General features: G+C 45.7%; 1 protein-coding gene across 1 annotated transcript in view; it reads left to right on the top strand.

Moving 5' to 3' along the window:
• Positions 1 to 3312: 3312 nt before the first annotated feature.
• Positions 3313 to 17313, top strand: part of LOC138663599 (oocyte zinc finger protein XlCOF22-like) — a 112301-nt gene continuing 98300 nt past the window's right edge. Inside the window, exon 1 of the mRNA XM_069749861.1 lies at positions 3313 to 3385. The gene's annotated coding sequence lies outside the window, so the exon portion shown is untranslated. The remainder of the gene's footprint in view (positions 3386 to 17313) is intronic.

Genomic DNA, 17313 nt, shown 5'->3' on the forward strand with positions numbered 1-17313 from the left:
TCGATCTATATTCTAGGCTCTAACTACAGGCAGATTATACTGATAGAAATACACTGCTGTGTACAATGGATGTTTCTGTGTCCTAGAGGAGAATAAGAGATTTTTCATCTTATAAAATTACTAAAAAATAATAATGAAATCCACTTGATAATGAAAAAATAATGTCATTTTAATGCTTTTTTTTAATTAATAAGCATCACAAATCAGTAAATAACCCGGACATATTTGTGTCAATATAGTCGTAACGACCGGCACAACACAGCGATCAGATTATTTACAGGAATCCGTAAATTATGGGGGGAAAAAAGGCTTAATTGATATTTTTCTCTGTTAAACCCATAAAATGCTGTAATAAAACTGTAATGCTGAGGCCGTGTTCACACATAGCGTAAATGCCGAGTTCTTTCTTCTGCTTTTTTTCTGCATGTGTCCGCACCACATTTCCCCCCCCATATTTGATGCGTTTTTGAGGCAGATATGAAGCCTTGTTTAACACTTTATTAATAGTGCAGAAAAGTTTTGATTTTGCGCTTAAAAATGTAACTGCGTTTTTTTTCTCTTCATAAGTTTTTTTTTTTTCTTCTTACGTTTTTTTCAGAAGAAGGTTATAGAGAAAAAATGCATCAGACCCCAGAGTTCAGCAGCGTCTTCAGACCACAGAGCGGAGATTTCATGGAATCACGTCCACTCTGATGTGAAATTTAGATCATGTTCACATGTAGAGTGAATGCTGCGGATTTTCTGCTGCTTTTTTTTCACAAAAATTCTGCTGTTTAACTGTTCAAGCAAAGTGGATGAGATTCCATGAGAACTGCGCGGCTATTAGGATCCAGCACTCAGTATCTCACATTATGTAACAGTCAGTATTTCTCTATATGTCGTCCCTCTGCCTGTTTACAGCTGTTCTTCCTTCCCCTTTTCTTTCCTTGCCTTTCCCATTCCTTTTCTCCGGTCTCAATGTTTTATATATAAGGTATTATATATGTAAAGTAACCCCTTCCCCTGCCTATCTTGTACAGACCAATCTTTTTCATTGTCCTTCTCTTTCATTTTTCCCTTTTCCCAATTTTCCTTAATAAACCATATTTCCCTTCCCCTTCTCATCCTTAACCCTTTCCACCCTGTATTTTGCCTCTATCTTTCATCCCTTATATTTCTCTTTTTTGCTGTTATTTGATTCTTGTCTGTGTTTATATTACTGTGTATTTATAATCCATCTCCTTTTTCTTTACCAAATTTATGTAAAAAAATCCTTAATAAAAACTACTATAACATAGAAGGCGCTCGCTGTGCCCCAAGGACGCCGCTGATCTGTGCGGTTTTGGGGCTTTTTTCCTTGTCTTCTATGTGGAGCCTGATAAAAACGCATGTAAAAAACTGCACCAAAAACGCATCAAATAAGGGGGAGAAGATTGTTACTGTGGAGTTTGGTGTGGATTCTGCAGAAAACAAAACGCAGTATTTCTGCATCGTGTGAACACGGCCGTCCAGACACAAAACAGCCGGATGTCGTAAACTGACGCTACATAAAGATGAGAAAGTTCTGGAGGCTCCGACTGTGAATGAAGGAACAAAAAATAATCCCCAGGTCCCACGTGCTGGACCAGAGACCCCTGAATCCACCTGCTCCTCTCTAATCCCAACTGTCCCGGATACAGCAGACAGTCCGGAATTTGGGTCTACACCCTGCAGTCTCAGGCGTCTGCTGAATTTCCCTCACTACCAGAGCCCCTCTGACAACTCCTCCTGCCGGGGGAGAAGGAAGTGATAAATGGGCATGGATTGGGGGGGTGGCCCAAATTTGCCGCTATGTGGGCCGCATGATCTGTGCCTCTTTCTGTTCTTCAAAAGTTGGGAGGTGTGAAGTTACTAGGTGTAACACTGGTAGATGTGGACCCACTGCCCCACAGGCCGGGGTTACCCTAGAGGGGCATAACTAGCTGTCCACCAGGTCTTCACTAGAGCCACTAGTGGAGAGGACAGGCTGGACAGCCGGTAGACACCAGATACTACTCCAGGGCAGTCACCAAGACTGGAGCAGCTGATGGAAGAGTCAGAGACACAAATGTGAGGTACAACAGGCAACACAAACTGGACACTTGCAGAATGAACTGCCTAGGAACCAACATTCAGCAGAGCGGTGGGTGGAGCTGCCTAATATAGGACCTGCCGGCACGGAATAGGCTGGAGAACCTAATCTCTGAAGGACACAGCAGGGTTATATTCCTGTAGAGACTGGCCAATCCTCCCCTAAGGCCAAATGGAAGCAACATGCTGAGAAGCCGTGCGGTGACCATAGTGAGTAGGGAGGCGCTGAGAGGGCAGGTGAGTACCACTGTGACACCTGGTTAGGAGCCCACTCAGATGTTTCCCCCTGAGCTGAACCCCTCGCTGCGCCTTAGAACAAATGTAATATTATCTTCACAACCAAGTGATAAAGAAATCAGTGACAGCTGTGGGAACAAAATGCCCATTACACCCGGAGATGACTTCCCTGGTGGGTACAGTGTCTGAAATGGGGTCACTTTAGGGGGTTATGTGGCTTCACACACCTCGGGGGCTTTGTAATTAACCCCCACAAGTGGTGACTGCCAAATTACTGCTCCAAAAGCAAAACAGTGACTCTCCCCATTGGAGCCCGGCCGTGTGCAGTCATTTCTGGCCTCAGAATTGGGGAGAAATTTCTGTATAAATTGTGGCTCCATTTTACTCTGTGAAATTGAAAAGTTTGGACCTAAAACATTTTAGTGGAAAAAATAATTTTTCCATGACACAAAAATATAAAGATCTATGATGCAATGGTGGGAAAAAAACGCCCCCCACCCCAGATGGATTCCCTGAGGACTGTCGATCTGAAATGGGGTCACTTTGGGGGTGGAGGGGTCGCTGTTCTGGCAGCTGCACATTATTCCACACAAATCTACAATCGAAAAACCAAACAGTGATTCTTCCCTCCGGAGCCGCGGAAGCGAGATCTCCAGCCACATTCTGGGGGTCACCTCATTCTCCAGAAAATGCTTTATAAATTGTGCAGCGTCCTATAAGATATTCCTGCCCACAGCGCCCCCGTCCAGCGAGTGTCTGAGAAAAGTCATTACACCGAAACGTCATGATGATCACGTGTTATATACGGTCTACTCTATACACCTCATACACACGCAGCTCTGCTACATCCACACTGTAAACCCCTCCTGACCCCCCACATAAACTTCCCCTCACCCAGCACCATTACAACCAGCACAGCAGAGTCCTGCATATACAGTTATACACAGAGGCCCCAGATCATGTGACCCCTGACTCCTCCCCTCCTGTGACCTCATCACAGGTCCTGTCTTCACAGAACAGCCATTCAGCTCGTCTGCTGGAGTTGCTCCATTAAGAACAGGTAACATTGCAAAAAGTAGAATAATCCCCCCATTAAGTGATTGGATCCCCCCAGATCTTTGAAAGATTTTAGTGATGTTACAGACTGGAGTTTCCAGAGCACTGGATTCAGGGGTAATCCTAGTGCTGACTGAGTAGTGCACCTCCATTTATATTGCTATTGTTAGGTGGTGGAGCCGCTCTTTCCTCTGCATTGTTCGCAGTGAAATAAACTTGTCCATTGTCAGGATGGACGCTGAGATGACGTCTAGTCGGTTGTGTGACACAGGTCTCCTGGCAGTGTGCTGTGGGCGCGCGCTCCGGCCTATCACAGGGGCAGCACCTGCACGTCTGCAAACACCCTCAGCCAATAGCCGGGAGACGGATGTGTCAGAGGCTGCAGACCGTTGCACTGCATCTGTCTGCAGAAGATCTCAGTAGTTTGCAGGCAAGTGGCCACCTCCCCGGAGCTTATGGCCACGCCTGGACCTGAGTGTTTATATACTTGCTGCTGGCAAATGTCGGTGATATTTTCTATTTGCACTTCCCTGTTGAGGCTTGGAGCTGCAGCAGTCAGCTAGCATCCTCTTTGGAGTTTGTAGGATGACAGTCTTTCTGAGTCTACTCAAGCTAGGTTTCCCCTTGTTTTGTGTATCCTAGCTGTCTTTAGCGATAGTGGGGATTGACTAGTGCTCATCCTGACCTTCCCGCTGCAGGTCTTATCCCCAGGGTCAGGCAGGGATTATGTATTCTGCTCGTCGATAGGTGCGGAACCTATGTAGGTAAGATACGGCAGACAGGGTGAAGTAAGATCTGTCTAGGGGTCTCCACTTCCCCCTTCCCTAGTGTTTGGTTTCCTTTCCCTTATCCCTTCGTGTTCCACAAGCCTTTCCTTCACGTTGATATTTAAGGCACCGTCCATTATTGGGATGTACCTTAGCAAATTTAGTAATGAGTGTGTTTTCTGCTACTTAGTTGTAAGATACCTGTATCTGTGCTCCCTGATCCTATCCATCATGCTTGCCTTGTTGGAACCTGATCATGGGCATCCTTGTAACCTGCTCCTGAGCCCATCCTGCATCTACCAGAACCACCTGATCTGTCTTGTACGCACCTATACCGCTACCCTCACCAGTGCAGTCTGAACCTGCACCTGTGGGATCCAGTACCCGAGTCTGTCCTGTGTTCCTGACCATATCTTGTCTGTTTCCTCTCTGGTACCTGTCATTTTTACCAGCCGTACAGTCCTGATCCAAAACTTATTCTATCCTTGTGGTGCTTTGTTTAGATATTCATACTGATGGCTTCTGACAGGTCACTGATCCCTCACTGACCTGCCCCATATATTACATACTGAATGTAATATGTTTTGAAAACTATAAATGCCATTAGTATGAATATGTAATCAGAGCACCACATAAAGACCCGCTCACAGGCCGCCCCGGAGCACGAGAATCTCATTAACTGAAAATTGTAAATAAAGACTAAACAACAACCACAAAATGGATTTCATCAACCAAGGTATCAATGTAATCAGTATAATGGTGCTGACCTGACACTGTCTGTAGGTTACTGTGCACAATCCTGCTGACAGGTTCCATTTAAATCATGTTGATAAGAGGGACACTGACCATTCAGAAGCTCTTCACTTATCTCAGGCCAAGTTACAGGTAAGGGCTCATACTCACATGCGAGAAACTCGGATGAGTTAATACCTGGCACTCAGATTGGAGCGTGCAGCCGCATAGCAATACATGCAGCCGCACGTTCTGCTCCTGAGTGCCGAGTATTGACATGTGAGACTCATCCCGAGTTTCTCGCATGTATGAGCCCTAACAGTACTAAACAAATCTGGATGGCCGTATATGCGAACATGTGTCATGGCGTCCTGAGCTTACTTGTGCACATATTTGGGACTTCCTCTATATGTAGCCAGTAAAATAGCCATTCCTCCAATGTCCACCACGATGCCCTAATTGGCTATAGCATTTCTTAAATTAATGTATTCATCCACTCTAAATATTTCTTGCTTCAGTCGTATGTACAGAAGACGCTCGCTTTCCCCCTTGGCATACAGATCTACTATACATTGATGAGAAAGTTGCCTCCATTGTTGTCTGATCATTATTTGGTAGGTGTAGACGTCCATAGCTGATATATTTTTATTGCTTGGTTTATTGGTCGCCTCGGAGTGTTGGGATCAGTCTATTTGATTATAGTGATCGCCATCTTGGCCATTCCACAATATTATAGGATATTGCAGAGCATCATATGATCTATGTGTTTCTGTAATACACTGAAGATGTTCTCTCCGTCACTGAATAATTATATCTCGGCTTAGAAAGTCCTGTCCAACCATTACAATAGCTACTTCATTAACACTGTGGGAAGTAAATCTCCTTTTGCACCACCAACCGGTGTCTTGTCTGCTCTTAATACACCCTGATATTCCGCACTTGGCATTATTTATAAGGCTTTTTTATAAAGGTTTATTAACTGATTGTGTTGATGGAAAAATCTTTGCAAATTCAAAACAATGTCTTTATGTCTCAGGTATAACTTCACAACGTCGATCAGCTTGTATCTGTTCATCTCCCAAACAGTAAATTTGTAAAAATGTTGGGTCTTGATTTGCTACAGGAAGCATCAAACCTATTTTGTGATATATTTGTCTCGGGACTTTAAAAGTCGGCATAAATCTTCTTCCTTAAGTCCAGCTGTCGTACCTAAGGATGTCATCTGGAAAGATAAATTGTATCTACTAATAATTTGCAGTTACTGCTTGGACTCATGACAGAGTTGTTCCTGATATGTATGAAAAATGTTGTTTGGGAGGTAGAGTTAAAGGTGACAAACTGACATTAACATTGACCACCACATACCAGGAGATTTAAAGTTAAACTTGACAATGTTCTCATATTAGATCCATTTTACCTATTATGATTTTCAGATGTGACCTATAGTCCTTAATTGAGTCGTAGTGAAACGCTTCCAAACTCAAGTCAGCCTGGATATGTAATTTTTATGACGTTCATCCTTTTTTTTCAGATATTTCCACATTCCTTGATTCAGCCTGTCTTTATTTTACACTGAATATTGCAAAATAATAAATCTCCTCATATGTTTCCTTTATTATCTCCAGTAATTGTATTATTACACAGGATTTTTATGATGTTACATCGGCTCATCTTCTCATTCGGGTCTCTACAATATCGAATCCCCTCAGTGAAGATCTTTCATATAAAATCATTTTTCAGAATTACCCATCAAAGATGGATATGGACAGAGACAAGATGGTGGAGAGGATATTACACCTCACCCTAACATAGTAACATAGTATTTAAGGGGTCCTCTCACTTTACATAGTAACATAGTTTTAAAGGTTGAAGGAAGACTTTAAGTCCATCTAGTCCAACCCATAGCCTAACCTAACATGCCCTAACATGTTGATCCAGAGGAAGGCAAAAAAACCCATGTGGCAAACAGTAAGCTCCACATTGGGGAAAAATTCCTTCCCGACTCCACATACGGCAATCAGACTAGTTCCCTGGATCAACGCCCTATCAAGGTATCTAGTGTATATACCCTGTAACTTTATACAAGAAAGGCATCCAGTCCCCTCTTAAATTTTAATAATAATAATAATAATAATAATAATTTTTATTTATATAGCGCCAACATATTCCGCAGCACTTTACAATTAAGCAGGGACATGTACAGACAATAAATTCAATACAAGTTAAGACAATTTAAACAGTGACATTAGGAGTGAGGTCCCTGCTCGCAAGCTTACAATCTACAAGGAAATGGGGGGGACACAATAGGTGAAAAGTGCTTGTTATTTCAGGTCTGGCAATTATAATAAATAGGGATTTTCATATAAAGCTGCATGATCCTCCGGTCATCAGCCCGTGTGTTTAAGTGCAATAGTCAAGTATCAAGTGCAGTTATCATGTGTATGGAGGGTGTGGAGACAGATGAATAGTAGGGTGCAGATTCACATGCAGATAATATTTGGAAGGAGGGAACAGGACAAAGTTACTTTACTGAGCAATTGCTGTGGTAGGCTTGTTTGAAGAGATGGGTTTTTAAAGCGTGCTTGAATAGGTTGGGGCTAGGTATCAGTCTGATCGTCTGGGGAAGTGCATTCCAGAGAGCTGGCGCAGCACGAGAGAAGTCTTGGAGATGGAGGTGCGATGTTCGGATTACAGGGGATGTTAGTCTTAGGTCATTTGTAGAACGGAGGGCACGTGTAAGGCGATAGACGGAGATGAGAAAGGAGATATAAGGCGGTGCAGAACTGTGGAGAGCTTTGTGGGTGAGAGAGATGAGTTTATACTGGACCCTGTAGCGAATGGGTAGCTAGTGTAATGACTGGCACAAGATGGAGGCATCGGTGAAGCGGCTGGACAGAAATATGACCTTGGCTGCCGCATTCAAGATGGATTGGAGAGGAGAAAGTTTGGAAAGAGGGAGACCGATCAGAGGAGAGTTGCAGTAGTCCACACGAGAATGAATAAGAGCGACTGTAAGAGTCTTAGCAGTTTCAAAGATGAGAAAAGGTCGGATTCTGGAGATGTTTTTAAGATGCAAGTGACAGGAGCGAGTGAGTGATCGGATATAGGGAGTAAAGGAAAGTTCGGTGTCGAATATGAACCCAAGACAGCGGGCATGTTGCTTGGGAGTTATGGTTGAACCCTCCAGGGTAATTTTGATGTTGGGTAGAGTGAGGTTAGTAGAAGGGAGAAACACAAGTAGTTCAGTTTTGGAGAGATTTAGTTTTAGATAGAGGGAGGACATGATGCTAGAGACAGCAGACAGACAATCCTTGGTATTTTGAATTAGGGTAGGGGTGATGTCGGGGGAAGAAGTGTATAATTGGGTGTCGTCAGCATAGAGATGGTACTGGAACCCAAATCTGCTGATTGTTTGTCCAATAGGTGCAGTGTATAGAGAGAAAAGGAGGGGGCCCAGGACTGAGCCCTGCAGAACCCCGATAGTAAGGGGACGAGGAGAGGAAGAGGAGCCGGCAAAAGATACAGTGAATGAGCGGTCAGAGAGGTAGGAGGAGCACCAGGAGAGGGCTGTGTCCTTGAGGCTTATGGAGCGAAGCATAGTGAGAAGGAGCTGGTGATCCACAGTATCAAATGCGGCAGATAGATCCAGGAGAATCAGCAGGGAGCAATGACCTTTGGATTTAGCTGTTATTAGATCATTAGAGACTTTAGTGAGGACAGTTTCAGTGGAGTGTAAAGAGCGGAAACCAGATTGTAAGGGGTCAAGAAGAGAGTTATCAGAGAGATAGCGGGTTAGACAGGAGTGGACCAAGCGTTCCAGGAGTTTAGAGATGAAGGAAAGGTTAGAGACAGGTCTGTAGTTAGCCGTGCAGTTCTGGCCCAGGGATGGCTTTTTAAGTAAAGGGGTAATGATGGCATATTTAAATGAGGAGGGAAAGATACCTGAAGAAAGAGAGAGGTCAAATATTTTAGTCAGGTGAGTGGTGGCCAATGGTGAGAGCGACTGCAGGAGAGGTGAAGGAATATGGGGTCACTATTGCAGGTTGTAGGCCGAGCAGAAGTGAGGAGTTTGGAAACTTCTTCTGAAACAGGCTCAAAGATGTCTAATAAGCTTGAGGTGCGGTAGGGAAGGGGATCTAGGCACTGAGGAGATTGGGCTGAGGTATCCTGATGGATGTCGTTGATTTTTTCTAGGAAATAAGTGGCCAGATCCTCACCACTGAGATTGGAGATGGGGGCCTGTGCTTTAGGTTTCAGGAGGGAGTTTAAAGTTTCAAAAAGTCATTTGGGGTTGTCGGATAGTAAGGTGATGAGGGTGGTGAAGTAGGATTGTTTGGCCAGACAATGGGCAAAGTTATAGGTTTTGAGCATGAACTTATAGTGGATGAAGTCTTCTGCTAAGAGAGATTTTCTCCACTGCCGCTCTGCACACCTTGAGCAACGCTGAAAAAAGCGTGTTTGCATAGTGTGCCAGGGCTGCCGTTGTCTGTGTCGGATCTTTCTGCGTGTAGAAGGTGCTGCTTCATCCAGGGCATTCTTCAGTGGAATATTGAAGTGTGACAATGCTAAGTCTGGACAGGAGAGGGAGGAGATGGGGGCTAAAGATTTGTGGAGGTTGTCAATAAGCTGCTGGGTATTAATGGTACGTGTATTCCGATAAGTGTGGTAAGTGGGGGTGTCCTGGGTGAGGAGACAATTCTTGACAGAGAAGGAAAGAAGGTTGTGGTCCGAGAGCTGGAGAGTGGAGTTAGTAAAGTCGTGCAGCGATCCAGGACGGGAGAAAACCAGGTCCAGAGTATTCCCGTCCTCATGCGTAGGAGAATTAGTAAACTGTGAGAGGTTGAATGAAGAATTTAGAGAAGATGAGAGGAAAATTGGGAGAGGGGATCATTGATGGGGATGTTAAAGTCTCCCATGATGAGGGTGGGGATGTCACAGGATAGAAAGTGAGTAAGCCAGGTGGCAAAGTGGTCTTGAAACAGACGGGAGGAGCCTGGAGGGCAATAAACAACCTCCACCCGCAAGGAGAATGGCTTAAAGAGTCTGACGGCGTGGACTTCAAAGGAAGGAAATGTAAGTGAGGGAACCCGGGGGATGACCTGGAAAGCACATTGTGATGAAAGGAGTAAACCAACACCTCCACCCTGTCTGTTCTCAGGTCTGGTGGTATGTGAAAATTTCAGCCCACCAAACGACAGAGCGGTGGCGGCGGTGGTGTCTGAGTGCTGGATCCAGGTTTCTGTAATAGCCAGAAGGTTAAGGGAATTAGAGAGGAAAAGATCGTGAATGTCAGTTAGTTTGTTACACACAGACCGTGCATTCCAGAGAGCACAGTGCAAAGCAATAGGAGAAGGCATGCACTGAATGTTAATAAGATTAGCAGGGTGTCTATATGTAGCTGGAGGAGAGTAATGCATGCTGGTGGAGGGAGGTCCAGGGTTTGGGGAGATGTCACCTGCAACTAGTAGAAGGAGAAAAAAACAGAAAGAGCAGGTGGTGGGATGATTTGTATGAACTTTTTGAGTGCTGCATGGCGGTAGTGGCCGGTTTGGAGTGGGTAAGAAATGTCAGTAGAGCCTCAGAGTTATACATGGGAGAGGGGAGAAGGGAGGGGTGGATATAGAGACAGTGCCCAAAATGTGTTAAAGGGCGGGCGAGTTGTAAGAAAGCAGAAGTAAAAACAAATAAGAAGCACATTGATATAAATGCATAATGTAGTATGACTGACCAAGAAGCATGATTGTTTGAAAAACTTACCTGTCTCCTGCCCTGTCCAACTGCCATTGTATAACTGCCAAGCACTTTATACCGTTGCACTTAATATATCTTGCACATGCGAACCCCCACGCGTCCTATCCCAGCCAGACTAAATATATATGAAATGAAACGACTGCTAGTTTCAGGAACCAAATGGCCTCAATCAGCAATTAACCAATTAGCATAAGGCCCTAGCAGGCGTTACTATTCAGGGTAACCAACCAATGCTGAACAAGGTCATAAAACAGTGGGAAAGAGGAATAAAGAATAAAAAATAGCTTTGAACACAAATGGATGATGGATTAAAATACCTGTGTGAAGAAGAGAAGAGAGGAACATCAGCTTCAATGCCATTGTATAACTGCCAAGCACTTTATACTGTTGCACTTAATATCTGTTGCACACGCGAACCCGCACGCGTCCTATCAGACTAAAGTCAGACTAAATATATATTTTAGTAGTGAATCACTCAGTACAACATCATACGGCACAAAGTTCCATTGTCTCACTGTTCTTACAGTAAAGAATCTGTTATTATGGTTAAACCTTTTATCCTCCAGACGTAGAGGATGCCCCCTCCCCTTGTCCCCTTCTCAGGTCTACAAGTAAAAAGATCATTAGAAAGGTCTTTGTACTGTGCCTGCATGTGTCTATACATTGCAGTAAGATCACCCTTAGCCTTCATTTTTCCAAAATAAATTAAATTAAATAACCCCAAGTGTAATAACCTATCTTGGTATTGCAGACCCCCCAGTCCTCTAATAACCTTGGTTGCTCTTCTCTGCACCCGCTCGAGTTCAGCTATGTCTTTCTTATGCATCGGAGACCAGAACTGTACACAGTATTCTAAGTGTGGTCGAACTAGTGACTTGTATAGAGGTAAAAGTATGTTCTCCTCATGAGCATCTATGCCTCTTTTAGTGCATCCCATTATTTGATATGCCTTTGCAGCAGCTGCCTAACACTGGCCACTAAATGTGAGTTTGTCATCCACCCATACTCCCAGGTCTTTTTCAGTGACGGTGTTGCCCAGAGTTTTACAATTAAGCACATAATTATACATCTTATTTCTTTTGCCCAAGTGCATGACCTTAATTTATCCCCATTAAAGCTCATTTGCCATTTATCAGCCCAAGCTTCTAGTTTACATAAATCATCCTGTAATATAAAATTGTCCTCCTCTGTATTGATTACCCTGCAGAGTTTAGTGTCATCTGCAAATATTGAAATTCTGCTCTGAATGCCCCCTACAAGGTCATTAATAAATATGTTAAAAAGAAGAGGGCCCAATACTGACCCCTGTGGTACCCCACTGCTAACCGTGACCCAGTCTGAGTGTGCTCCATTAATTACCACTTTTTGTTTCCTATCCCTGAGCCAGCTCTCAACCCACTTACATATATTTTCCCCTATCCCTATTATTCTCATTTTATGTATCAACCTTTTGTGTGGCACTGTATCAAAAGCTTTTGAAAAGTCCATATACACTACGTCCACTGCATGTCCTTGATCCAGTCCAGAACATACCTCTTCATAGAAGCTGATCAAATTAGTCTGACATAAACGGTCCCTAAACCCGTGCTGATACTGGGTCATGAGGTTATTCCTCTTCAGATACTCCAGTATAGTATCCCTTAGAATGCCCTCCAGGATTTTACCCACAATAGAGGTTAAGCTTACTGGCCTATAATTACCGAGTTCAGTTTTTGTCCCCTTTTTGATTATTGGCAACACATTTGCTATATGCCAGTCCTGTGGTACCGACCCTGTTATTATGGGGTCTTTACAGATTAAAAATAATGGTCTATCAATGACTGTACTTAATTCCTGCAGTACTCGGGGGTGCATCCCATCCGGGCCCGGGGTTTTGTCAACTTGAGTGATTTTTAGACGCCGCCGTACTTCCTGCTGGGTTAAGCAGGTGACATTTAACCCCTTCCTGACATGCGCCATACTAGTACTGCTCTGCGGGAACTGCTTTCCCGCAAATCGCAGTGCTAGTATGGCGGCACGATCGCGCGGTCTGTCGATGAGCGTTGCGGCGATCGCGTGCGGGTGTCAGCTGTATGTGACAGCTGACACCCTGTAGCAAAGCCCACGATCGGTGCTAGCACCGATTGTGGGCATTTAACCCCTCTGATGCCTCTGTCAGTAGTTATAGCAGCATAGAGAAAAATCGTGCAGTGAGGGGGCTCCCTGCGCTCTCCCACCGGAACAATACGATGGAGACCCCGGATCCAAAATGGCCACGGGGTCCTTCTGGGTCCTTCAGTGAGGTGGCTTCTCAGCGCCTGCTAAGAGCAGGCGCCGGCAAGCCTCCTGCACTGCCTGTCAGATCGCTGATCTGACAGAGTGTTATGCAAAGTGTCAGATCGGCGATCTGACCTTATATAGTAATGTCCCAACCTGAGACAATGTTGTATAGTTAAAAAAAGAAATAAAAATATAATGTATAAAAATATAAAACAAAAATCCCCAAATAAAAGAAAAAAAAAAAATATTTTTCCAATAAATCCATTTATTTATGTAAATAAAAAAAACAATAAAAGTACAGATACTTGGTATTGCCACCTCCGTAACGACCCGCTCTATAAAACTATCCCACTAGTTAACCCCTTCAGTGAACACCGTAAAAAAAGGCAAAAGACAAAGCTTCATCATCATCATACTGCTGAACAAAAAGTGCAATAAAACACAATCAAAAAGACGGATGTAAATAAAAATAGTACCGCTGAAAACCTCATCTTGTCCCTCAAAAAACGAGCCACCACACAGCATTATCAGCAGAAAAAAAAAGTTATAGCTCTCAGAATAAAGTGATGCAAAAACATTAAACATAAAAAAAGATATAAGTGAGGTTTCGCTGTAATCGTACTGACCCGAAGAATAAAACTGCCTTATCAATTTTACCACACGCGGAATGGTGTAAATGCCCCCCTAAAAGAAATACAGGAATTGCTGGTTTTTGTTCATTCTGCCTCCCAAAATTTGGAATAAAAAGCGATCAAAAAATGTCATGTGCCCGAAAATGGTACCAATAAAAATGTCAACTCGTCCCCCAAAAAACAAGATTTCACATGACTCTGTGGGCCAAAATATGGATAAATTGTAGCTCTCAAAATCTGGTGATTCAAAAACCTATTTTTTGCAATAAAAAGCGTCTTTTAGTGTGTAACAGCAGCCAAACTTAAAAACCCACTGTTAAGGACTGGCGGAACGCACCAAGTATAGATGGTAAGAAACTAGGTGCATTCGCAGTCCGAGGTCCACCGTGCAGGTAAAAGACCCTGCAGCTAGCAAGACGGACAATATGGCGGTACACTAAAGGATACACGCGTGGGTTAAACCTCACCCAGCGTGAAGAAAGCGATCCCGTTAATTCACAGGACCGCAGTACCGCACTAGTGCGCGAGCAAGTGGTCAGCGGACTTAACCCCAGAAGGGATTGGAGCCCGATTAGACCCTTGCTGGCGTAACACCGCAACTGGGTGTGTAGAGAACCTTAAGAAATATAAGTGCACAACAGTGCGAGCGATGCTGCACTAACGGACGCCACTAACCACCCAGACTCGGGTATGGAAAGCGCAAGGCAGGCGCACGGCGCCGTACTGGCAGGCACAGCTACAGGACGCTGAGATGTGTGTTTAGTGCTGTAGGCTAAGTCGGGCGCTAGGTAGCAGCCATACACCTTCCGCGAACAGACATTCAATAGGGTAGGGGATTCCAAGGACGACTTGCACTCACAACATACACACATTAGCAATTGTTTGACAATACTAGCGCATGGCCGTGCGGTCATGCGCAGTTTATATAGCAGCAGCACAGGAAGTGGCCACAGCACTTTTGCCCTTCTAGGACCTGCCAAGAGGACCAATGGAATGTGCTGCAGAGCCTGAGCACATGACCCTCGATCTCCAACGGGAGACCTTACGCTGGGCATGCTCAGTACATGCAGACAAGGACTTAGTCCCAGAGAAGTCCGCTCGCTGCTGACCAGCACTGACTTTAATGGCAGAGACTGGAGAAGCAGCACTAACTCTCAGAACAGAGTGAGAATGAGCAAGACGCTGGGACCGACGTCCTTGCTGAGCAGGCTCCACTGCGGCTGGACAAGAATGGGAGACCGCAGCGGAAGTGGCTCGAGATTCCCCCTGTGCAGAAGCGGGAACTCGACCCCTAACATTACCCCCCCTCCTAGGGCCCCCCCCTCCTTGGGCCTCGCTACGTTCGAAGGCAGCAATGAGCTGCGGAGCCCGAATGTGCTCCACAGGCTCCCAGGTTCTATCCTCTGGACCATGACCCTTCCAATCCACCAAATAAAATTTTTTGCCACGTACCACCTTGCTTCCCACAATAGCATTCACCTCAAACTCATCCGTGGATGAACCCGATGTCCCAGCAGATAACTCAGAAAACCGAGACAAACGAACGGGCTTTAAGAGGGAAACGTGAAAGGTATCGGTGATACCAAGGCGTGGAGGAATGGCCAAACGGTAAACCACAGGGTTGACCTGTTCCAGAACTTTAAACGGGCCAATGTAGCGAGGAGCAAACTTAGTGGACTCAACTCGCAGCCTGATGTTACGGGCGGAGAGCCACACTAAGTCGCCGGGAGCAAAGACCGGAGCGGGACGCCGGTGTGTATCAGCCGAAACCCTCATTCTCTCCTTGGAGGCCCGAATGGCATCCTGTGTGCGGTCCCAGATGTCCCGTGCCTCCACCGCCCAGTCTGCCACCCTAGAATCGGTGGATGACACGGGCATGGGCACAGGGACACGCGGATGCTGGCCGTAATTAAGGAGAAAAGGAGTTTGGCCAGTGGAATCGGCTACGGCGTTGTTCAAGGCAAATTCCGCCCAAGGTAGCAAAGATGCCCAGTCATCCTGCCTAGCGGAGACGAAATGTCGCAAATATGTCACCAGAGTCTGGTTGGTTCTCTCCACCAACCCATTCGTCTCGGGATGATATGCAGAGGAGAGGTTTAACTCTATGCTGAGCAAACGGCAGAGCTCTCTCCAAAACCGAGACGCGAACTGGGGACCCCGATCGCTGACAATCTTATCAGGCATACCATGCAATCGGAAAACATGCTTCATGAACAACACCGCCAAGGCCCGTGCTGAGGGTAACCGAGGAAGCGGTACCAAATGTACCATCTTAGAGAAATGGTCGGTGACAACCCAAATAATGGAGCAGCCACGCGACTTGGGTAAGCCCACCACAAAGTCCATTCCGACCATCTCCCAGGGCCTGTCTGCCACCGGTAGAGGGTAAAGCAACCCAGCAGGCCGTTGCCGAGGAGACCGATTCTGGGCGCAAGAAACGCACGCCTGAATATAGTCCTTGACATCTCGGACCATATGCGGCCACCAATATGTTCTCGCCAAAAGCTCAGATGTCCTCTTGGTCCCAAAATGCCCACCCACTCTGGAGGAGTGAGCCCAAGAGAGAACCTCCGGTCGCAAGTTAGCTGGCACGAAAGTCTTGCCCGGGGGCACAGACTCCAGCGAAACCGGAGCTACAGTTCTCAGGCTCTCAGGCGGGACAATAAGCCGAGGCTCCTCCTCCTCCTCCTCAGATGACACTACGGAGCGGGAGAGAGCGTCGGCACGAACGTTCTTCTCCCCGGAGAGAAAATGGAGGGTAAAATGGAACCGGGAGAAAAACAGGGACCATCTAGCCTGGCGAGAATTTAGCCGCTGGGCCGTCTGTATATACACCAAGTTCTTGTGGTCAGTGAAGACTTGGAAGGGAAAGCGAGCTCCCTCCAAGAGGTGTCTCCACTCTGAAAAAGCCAACTTCATGGCTAGCAACTCCCTGTCCCCGATGGAATAATTCCTCTCCGCTGGTGTGAAAGTTTTGGAGAAGAAGAAGCAAGGATGCTTCCGACCTTGAGCATCCTTTTGGAAAAGGACTGCTCCAGCACCAACGGATGAGGCATCCACCTCCAAGATGAATGGTTTATCTACATCGGGGCGATGTAGGATGGGAGCGCTAGCGAAGTGTGACTTAATCGAGAGAAAGGCCTTGGAGACCTCCTCTGACCACAACTTGGGATTTGCTCCCTTCTTGGTGAGGGCGACCAAGGGAGCTACCAAAGTTGAGAAGTGTGGAATGAACTGGCGATAGTAATTAATGAACCCCATAAAGCGCTGCACCGCTTTAAGAGAATGGGGTTCCTGCCAGTCCATTACTGCCTGTAGCTTGGCAGGATCCATAGCCAAACCCTGGGCAGAAATGATATAACCAAGGAAAGGCAAGGACTCCTGCTCAAACACACACTTCTCCAACTTAGCGTAGAGGGAGTTTGCCCGTAAGAGGTCGAAGACTTTGCGAACATCTCTCCGATGGGAGTCTATATCTGGAGAGTAGATGAGAATGTCATCCAGATAGACTACGACCGAGGTGGTGAGCATATCCCGAAAGATGTCGTTCACAAAGTCTTGGAAAACGGCTGGGGCATTACAGAGCCCAAAGGGCATCACTAGATATTCATAGTGCCCATCCCTGGTGTTAAAAGCCGTCTTCCATTCATCCCCCTCACGGATGCGAATCAAGTTGTAAGCACCCTGCAGATCTAACTTTGTAAATACCTTTGCTCCCCGTAGCCTATCAAAGAGCTCAGATATCAGGGGTAATGGGTACTTGTTCTTAACGGTAATGGCGTTAAGACCCC

This window comes from Ranitomeya imitator, chromosome 2 (assembly GCF_032444005.1).
Source record: "Ranitomeya imitator isolate aRanImi1 chromosome 2, aRanImi1.pri, whole genome shotgun sequence".
NCBI classification, from domain to species: Eukaryota; Metazoa; Chordata; class Amphibia; order Anura; family Dendrobatidae; genus Ranitomeya; species Ranitomeya imitator.